General features: G+C 47.0%; 1 long non-coding RNA gene across 1 annotated transcript; it reads left to right on the top strand.

Moving 5' to 3' along the window:
• Positions 1-5892: 5892 nt before the first annotated feature.
• LOC144164033 (uncharacterized) lies at positions 5893-8166 on the top strand. Its single transcript, XR_013321009.1, has 3 exons — positions 5893-6011; positions 7126-7198; positions 8077-8166. It is a non-coding gene; the product is annotated as an uncharacterized LOC144164033 (long non-coding RNA).
• The last annotated feature ends 410 nt before the right edge of the window (positions 8167-8576 follow it).

The following is an 8576-nucleotide window of genomic DNA, read 5'->3' on the forward strand; positions in this document are numbered from 1 at the left end:
GCTGCCGTGACTGTCAGCGACGAAAAAAGCCACCGACGAGACCCGCCGGCTTTCTGCAACCGATCGCCGTCCCGTCGAGGCCCTTTCAACAGATTGGAATGGACCTTCTAGGCCCGTTCCCTACGTCACAATCACAGAACAAGTGGATTGTTGTAGCGACAGACTACATGACGCGCTACACAGAGACCGCCGCTCTTCAGAGGGGGACTGCACAAGAAGTCGCAAAGTTTTTCATAAGACAAGTTGTGCTGTGACATGGAGCCCCTGAAGTCCTAATCACGGACCGCGGACCGGCCTTCACTGCGGAAATTATGGAAGAAATTTTACGCCACAGCAACACGGATCATCGAAGAACGACGGCGTACCACCCCCAAACGAACGGACTAACGGAACGTCTGAACAAGACGATCGCGGATGTGCTGTCAATGTACGTCGACGTTGAACATAAGACTTGGGACCAAGTGCGCCCGTTTGTCACGTTTGCGTACAACACGGCTAACAAGGAAACTACGCAAATGACGCCCTTCTAGCTTGTCTACGGAAGACGGCCAACTACGATGCTCGACCCCATGCTTCCGCACGTAGAAGACGACGACCTCAACACCAACGTCCAAGGATACCTTAAGCGTGCGGAGGAGGCCCGCCAGCTCGCTGCTGGTGGATGCCGGGCACTACATCCTCCGACGCCGAGACGTTGAGTACCATACAGGGGACCGTGTTTGGGTTTGGACTCCCACCCGACGACGCGGACTCAGTTAGAAGCTTCTGCGACGGTATTTCGGACCCTACCAGATTCTACGACGTGTCGGCCAACTTACCAACGAGGTGATCCCCGATGGCGATTCCGGAACATCACGACGACGCACGCGACCCGAAGTCGTCCACGTGGTTCGCTTGAAACCTTACTATGCAAGATGGCGGACTTTTTTTGTTGTTTGTTCAGACTGTCTTTTATTTTAGCATCGGCTCGATGCACTGTTAGAGGGGGGTAATGCCGCGAACCACGTATGGGTTTGTTTATTTATTGTTTGTTTTTACTGCCGGGCCACGCCCGGCTCCGTTATCTGTATTCCTAGCAAAGCGCGTCTTCCCTTCTTTATTTTTATGCCGCACGGGCTATCACATTCAGATAAGCAAACTGTTTCGCCCTAACGTCAGTAGCCCAGAATAATCTTCTGTGATCTACAATGTTGTGGATGTGAATCGACGGTTCCAGAAACACTCGCGCCGAAAGATAAAAGCCTGCAGAGCAGGCACCGCGGCATTCGATTCGACGACACTCACCTGTTCAAGTCACTTTGTTGACCGCTGCTTCGCCGCCTCTGTATTCTTTTGAGTTGTTAGGGGAGCACAAGTTCGCTCCAATAAACTTGTTTCTCTTTCAAGACAAGTGCGTCGTCCTTGGCTTCGTGACAATCTATCCATAAATTATAGCATAGCCCAAAGCAAATAGCAAGTACGATGGATGTGGACGTCGCCTTTTCTGCGCCTCCAAGTTGTCAAGGTTTTGCGTGCTCACCGGCCCACAGCCAAAAAAGAACTAGTGTAGCATCAAGCATCGAAGTAGGTATGTCAGATGTGTTGAATGCCTTGTTTGTCGCCTTCCTCTGGGATGTGAAAAGTCTTACGTCGGCCAAACGGCACGGTGCCTTAACGTTCGTTTGCGTGAGCATGCGAATCATGTACATCGCGGCCTTGGGGGTAGAGCGATAAAATAACCTGAACGAAGACCAACGATGGTAGCCGAGCCGTCGCGCTGCCTTGCTACACTAGATGACATAAGGAAAACAAAAAGGAAAAAATGAAAACGAAAGGATGTCATCGATGCCCCAAAATTTTCAATCTCAAAAATCTGTATAGTTCTGTGCTCCTGAGAAATTCCAAGAGAGCTTTGGTTGCTCGTGTAGCCTGACTGGGACCTGACCAAGGACCCTGAACAGCCCTCAGCTCAAGTCCCCCACCCAGCTGCTGCAACAAAAAAATGTGTTTCTGCCTGTGCTCGGTGCATTTTGGACACACACATATAACCTAATGAATGTCTTCCCGTGAGTCACATGTAGAACAAAGGTGAAGATGCCTGCTGGATTTTGTACAGGTAATGTCCCGTGAGGGCACATTCAAGCGCAGCCGGTGGCCAATGGCTTCCTCGCGTTTGCTAAGCCTAGGTGACATTGTGAAGGTGCACTTGGGATCAATCACGTGAAGAGGTGCGTATTGCTGCCTTGCATCAGTCCAGATAGACATCTGCGCTTTCCATGGGGTTGATGAGACGATTGTTGCCTCATCTTTTCTTGTGAATGGTATTGGCAGAGCTTGAGTGTACTGCTGCCTTGCATCAGTCCAGATACATCTGCGCTTTCCGTGCACTTGAGGAGACGAGTGTTGCAGCATCCTTTCTTGTGAATAAGATTGGCAGAGCTTGAGCGTACTGCTGCCTTGCCTCAGTCCAGATAGACATATCTGCTTTACATGCGTTGATGAGACGAGTGTTGCCGCATCCTCTCTCGGGAATGGGATTGGCAGAGCTTGAGCGCAGACACTGTGGGCAGATGAGGCGGCTTTGTCAGCTGCGTCGTTGCCGGCAACTCCGCAGTGGGCTGGAAGCCACTGCACATCTACGCTTTGTCACCTTTGTATGGATTGTAGGTGCAAAAGATTGATTGATGGGCACTTAGCTGCCCAGTGCAAAGCTTGCAAAGATGGTGCTTGCAGTCCGTTATTTGATAGATGTGAAGTGCTCTTCAAATCCAGGAACCAGCCCACTGGGAAGATAGTGAAAACAGCAATTATTCGAAGTGCACAAGACAGCTGCATCAGCGTGCCATCTTTGCAACTAACGGCCGGAGAAATTGAGTTTCTTGGGTTTGCTGGCGCACGGGTTGACGACGGGCGTGTATGAGCGTGCGGAATTCATATCATGTGACTACCATTTTTGTTCGTTTGTACAGTTTTATCTGTTCTTACCGTGTTTTGAAGAGAGTGTCCTTGTAATAAACGTAATTTGTACTAGCGCACTTGTGTCGAATCCTCTCACAGTCCTGTCCATCTATTCCACTCAACTGCACCAACCTTTTAACCCTCCCCTTCCGAAATATACAGATATACAGAAACTTCCAAATCTCAAAAGTTCTTGCTTTAGTGGCGTAATATGAGCAGAAGTGAAGTAAGGCCGGGTTGTCGTAATAAATTTAAAGAATGACATCATTTTACGTCTCAGCTAACCGACCTGCGTGACGCGCCGTTTTTTTAAATCTATAGATCAAGATATGGCTCTTGCATCGGTAGTCTGAACGTAGCATAACATGGCCAGCTCTAAAACTAGTTATCTGTGTGTTAACTGCTTGTTAGTATTCAGGGGATACGATCAAACGGAATTACAGGGCCCACTCGAATCACCCAGTCACGCTTCTTGGCAATGGTTAATGTCGGCGGCCGTCAATCGAATCGACGGTTCTGTGAGGTGATAAAAAAAATCGCCGAAAACTGGCTTGGGAGTGCCCAGTGACTAACATGCTTTTTTGGTGTCCCGATTTTTTTTTTCGTCGAATATACTTTCGCTTTTACAGCGACAAAGTGGTATTTTCAATGAACCAAATCTGACTGTTGTTACATAAACCTTTTAATGGAAAATCCGTGGAAGGCGTCATTCAGTGAGTTCGACATTACAAGCGAAAAATCTAATAATATGCAACAGACTGCCGGCTCTGAAACGAACACAGTTTTCTGGCGAGAGCCTTGGGTGACCCTTCTTCGAAAGACCGTCATTGCTATGGTTGTTGTTGTTTTTGTTCTTTCAAGATAATGGCCGGAGCTCTGAAACGTAAATCAAAACACATTATCGTTTATTATTTACCGTAATTACCCGATTCTAACGCGCACCTTTTTTGCGGAAAAATAGGCCGGAAAATCACATGCGCGTTAGAATCGGATACGAAACCGAAACTGGCGAGACAGCTGAAAATTTGTTCCACCCATTGCCATCGCCATCTCAAGATGGCGCTAAAGCTTTTAGCAACAATTTTTCGTATCTAGGCACCTAGGCTTTTCTATCGGCGTTCACAGAAATTGTCAAATTATTCCACTTGAGCGCTTGATAACAGCAATGGCAGTAGCGGCAACGAAGGTGCGCTGCTTCCACGGCTTACGAGCTGCTTCCACGCATTCACGAGTGGTTGGCTCAAGCGTACGCCTCTGGAGAAGCTCGCAGGATGGGCGTGCGAGGTGTGGGTCACGATCCCATCGAACATGGTTGAATGTTCGTTCAGAAGTGTGGCATCGCGAACGCGCTTGACGGCACCGATGACGAGATGTTGCGGTCAGCGGAAGGCGACAAGGAGCTCTCGCAGAGCGACGAGGTGTGAGATCAGTGAAATTACTTCGCGAAATAAATCGTCCGTTTCTCTCGCATTCGTTTTTCTCGCTCACAAAGTTCCTTGCGCGTTACAATCGGAGGTGCAAGTTTTTGCGGTTTTTTGCCTGGAAAATCGGGAGTGCGTTAGAATCGGCGGCGCGTTAGAATCGGGTAATTACGGTATGTTCTTTCGTATATGTTGTCAAAAACGCAATTGTAGTGCGACACGTTGACCATTATTAGTTAGATATCATTCGCTTATTCGACAATAAAGAATGAGTTTGTACAAACACGAACATTACATTATCTCTAGCAGGCCACCCGATTCACCCCTTCTAAGATATGACCCAAAGTAATGTGCCGAGAATAATATGAGACAAGTTTTGAAACGCTAAATGAGTATTTTGAAAAGCGTGAGTCCACCCACGTCGGCGTTCTAATAGTCCACCCTCATAGTCCTAATAGTCCATCCACCAATAGTGCTAATAGTTCAGCCACGCTGACGTTCGTTTTTCGACGCTTCGTGCAATAGAACGTCTCGCACGTCAAATACACGTGACTCCTTGTTCGCCGAAATTGAAAATACACGCAACCTTTTTGCCCGAAAAGTATAGTTAAAGCAATTTACGCTTTTTTCCCATACCTGCGCGCGCGCAACGTACTTCAGGCAGAAAAGAAGCGCGCATCTGTATCACCTTCCTACATCGTCGCAGAAAGTCTGGAACAAAAACAATAAAAAAACCGAAACAAGCTCACACTAACGAGTAAGACTTGAAGGTAGCGAAGCTGTACGCAACCTGCACGACCATCACGACGGTTTAAGTTCCCACTTGCAGCTGATTTGCTGCTTCTTTGCTAGCGCAACGACCTTTACTCCACCATTGTTGCTATAAGTGTGAGCTTCCTTCGTTTCTTTGGAAACGATAATCATTGGACGTCATCTTAAAGGTGTCTTTCTTAAAGGTGCTAGGACGTGTCTTTCTCGTTCCGAGCAAGTTTTGCCATGATTACGGTGACCGCTCGAGTCTTTCTCGTTCCCAGAAAGTGTTGCCACGATTACGGCGAAGGCTGAATTTTTTCTTTTTCAATCTTACTTGACAAACATGCGCCAGGGACGCTGGGCGGTCGCCGCGAGACACGCGCACACGACGTCTCTGCATTTTCTTGTTTTTTTTAACCGCGGCCACGAAAAATAGTGATTTGCCAAACATCTTCGCTGTTAAAAAGGCTCGTGTATATTTGGGTGAACCTACAGTGAGCTGCCAGCGACAATTTGTGATCGAAACACTCGTTCATCTTAAGCGCAGAAAAAAACATGGATACAGTAGACAAGTACAAGCGCTTGTCATTGTCTACTGTGCTTGCCCTTGTCTACTGTGTCGCTGTTTTTTTTCTGCGCTTAAGATGAACGTTATGGAATACCAACTAGCCCGAACGCAAGCCCTTCTTCACAAAACACTCGGTTTAAGCAATGTTAGCATGCACCACGAAACGTTGTCCGGCGCTTTCGTGCTCATCCATGCGTGTTTCTTTTTTCATTTAGTATGAATTCTGACGATTCGGGCCCGCTGGGATCCGACACTGTCAGCGTCTTCCAGAGCGACCTTAGAAGCCACGGATTTCACGCGGATAGCAACGGCTGGAGGGACGTGCGCAGGACGTGAGTGCTTTGGGAAATCGCTTTGCTCTGATGATCCAAACTGATTAGTGTACCTTCGCCATTATCATTGACTAGAGAGAGAGAGAGAGAGAGAGAGAGAGAGAGAGAGAGAGAGAGAGAGAGAGAGAGAGAGGGATGAGCTCATACGAAGTGGGGTGATATCAGCCAATCCGGTGGCGACGCTGGCCGAGGTGGGGCTGAGCTGGCACAGCTCCCGATCTCGTTGCTTAGCTGTGAAGGGCGCGCCCGTCGCACATTTTCCCTGCTCGTGCCGTCAGCGCTCGTGCACTTTGTAAAATGAAGTGTGCAGCGAGTGCACGACCTACTCGGCGTCGAAAGGCGATGTAATTAAAATGACAGCGATGGAATGCCGCGACTGGTGGACAGCAAACGAAGCGACAGGCGGGAAGTTTTGCTGAAGCGAGAGAACGTGACCACTGAAGTAGTTGGAAGGCAAAACAAGTTTAGTGGGGTGTGCGAAGGGCGTTCGAGAAAGGCTGCGTCGCGGGCTTTTAGAACTAAAGCGGGCTTCTAAAGCAACGCGTGCGCAATGGACCCACACGCAAGCTCGCGAAGAATCGGGATTTATTTATTTACACAGTACCCACAGCGCCTGAGGCATTACAGGGGGGGGGGGGGTTGTAAAACTTAGATCAGAAAAATATAGGTAAGGCAACATCAAAGTCAAGAAGAAGACCACGGAAATCGCGCTCACGTACATGCACATGTAATTGTACAACGCTACTACCACATATATAAAGAAGGCATCATTGTTATATACACTGACTCTTGATAAGTAGATGATCACTTATTTTTAGAGATTTGTAGAACTTCCAGTAATTTTATTTTACCATACACGTTTTTAATTTCTGTAACGAAGCATTGAGTAATTTGTGTAACGAAGCAGCTCACTCCACCAACCCCATTCAGCCACTCATGATTTGCGGTGTCCGAAATTGTACTTAGAAAAGTGCATGCGTCCACCGTAAGTATCTTCGCGCGTTCGGCATTTTGTGTGGTCCTCTGCGAATGGTACGGTGCATGCGATGTATTTGTATTCGCGTTTTAACCTCTTGGTGTATTTTTAAGCCGGGACCTGTATGAAATTTTGCAGAATGACTTATGAAGACGACAAGCTGCCCATACCTGCCAACTTCTACCCAATCGTCTCGTGGATCTACATTGAAGTAAGATACGCAGTGCCTGTGATAGAGATGATTTCAACAAAATACAAATGATACGTTCGTGAGCAAAGATTGCGCACAAACGCATGGTTTGTCTGCTTCACTGTCCCAGTCCCTTGTATAAGTATGCAGCGAATGCTAAAGTTATATTCACGAAAGTACCAAGTATCCCTCGAAGAAGCCTTTATTAACCGAAATTTTCTCTGCGCGAATAATAATGTTCGACTAATTTCAAATCCCTTACTACATAAAAATTCCATGGAACAATAACGAAGGAAAACAATAAAGTACACTGCTTATGTAAATGCGGGTGATCATTGTTGTCGTCATCGTCATCAGCACCAGAATCATCATCGTCAACTGCTATGTGTCTACTCCTGGATCGCAGACCCTCCAAAAAACTTTCAACTACTCCCTGCTTTAGCCTTCTTAATTCACTGCTGTCCCCAAAATTTCTCATCCCTTTATCGAGTTATCTGTCTTCCCCAATTGCTAGTCATGTATCTGGGCAGCCATTCTGTTATTATCCTGATGGCCCACTCGTTGTTCCTTCTCGACTTTACATGGCAGCCTAAATGCCCTTCTTTCCTGTAATCTGAGCTAGCATGTCTTTCACCCGAGCTTGCTGCTCCCTATTCGAAGAGTACAGCCGAGCAAAGTTTGAGCTTTCGTGGTGTTTCCGCAGCATCAACGCAATCCTTCCAGAGTCACTTAGACCGTATAGCAAATTCAAAACCACAAACTTAACGTTTGCGTTATAAAAGCATGATTTCTGCACTTTATAGACGGGGCTCAGCTCGGCTACATTTCCAGCACACCGGGTAAATAAAATTGGTGTACGTCGTTGTTTTAGCCATCGAATTCTTCTTGACATCTCGCAGGACGTAGCGAGAAACCTCATGATGGTTATCTTTCCCGACCGACCCCAAGGTGGAACAAGCCAGCGCCAAGGCCACATGGAACTAATGGTAGTAAACTTAATCTTACTATGCATGCGCCATAAACAGAGACACAGGATACTGATCGAACGAAATTTGGGTTTTGCAGCAGCGAAATTTGATAACAAACCATGTCCTTTCCGGGATACTGTGCGAGTGCAAGGTATGACTGCCATTATTTAGACAATTTGATAAAATTCATTTCTGAATCTAAATTCGGTTAACCGCATTTTAAGAATCGCGGCTTTAGGAACTTCCCGATATTATGAAACCCTTTATAATTCCCGAAATCCACCAGTAGGCTTCAATGTAAGTCGTGAACGTCACATGATTGTGCAATCACAAGTGACCATCTAACGAGATTTTATTAACTTTACTGAAGACAATGTTGCTACAAAAGGTCAAAATGAAGGAAAGAAGTGAGGCCATTATGGCGTGCATGA

This window comes from Haemaphysalis longicornis, unplaced genomic scaffold (assembly GCF_048455015.1).
Source record: "Haemaphysalis longicornis isolate Haplotype H1 unplaced genomic scaffold, Haemaphysalis longicornis Haplotype H1 scaffold_13, whole genome shotgun sequence".
NCBI classification, from domain to species: Eukaryota; Metazoa; Arthropoda; class Arachnida; order Ixodida; family Ixodidae; genus Haemaphysalis; species Haemaphysalis longicornis.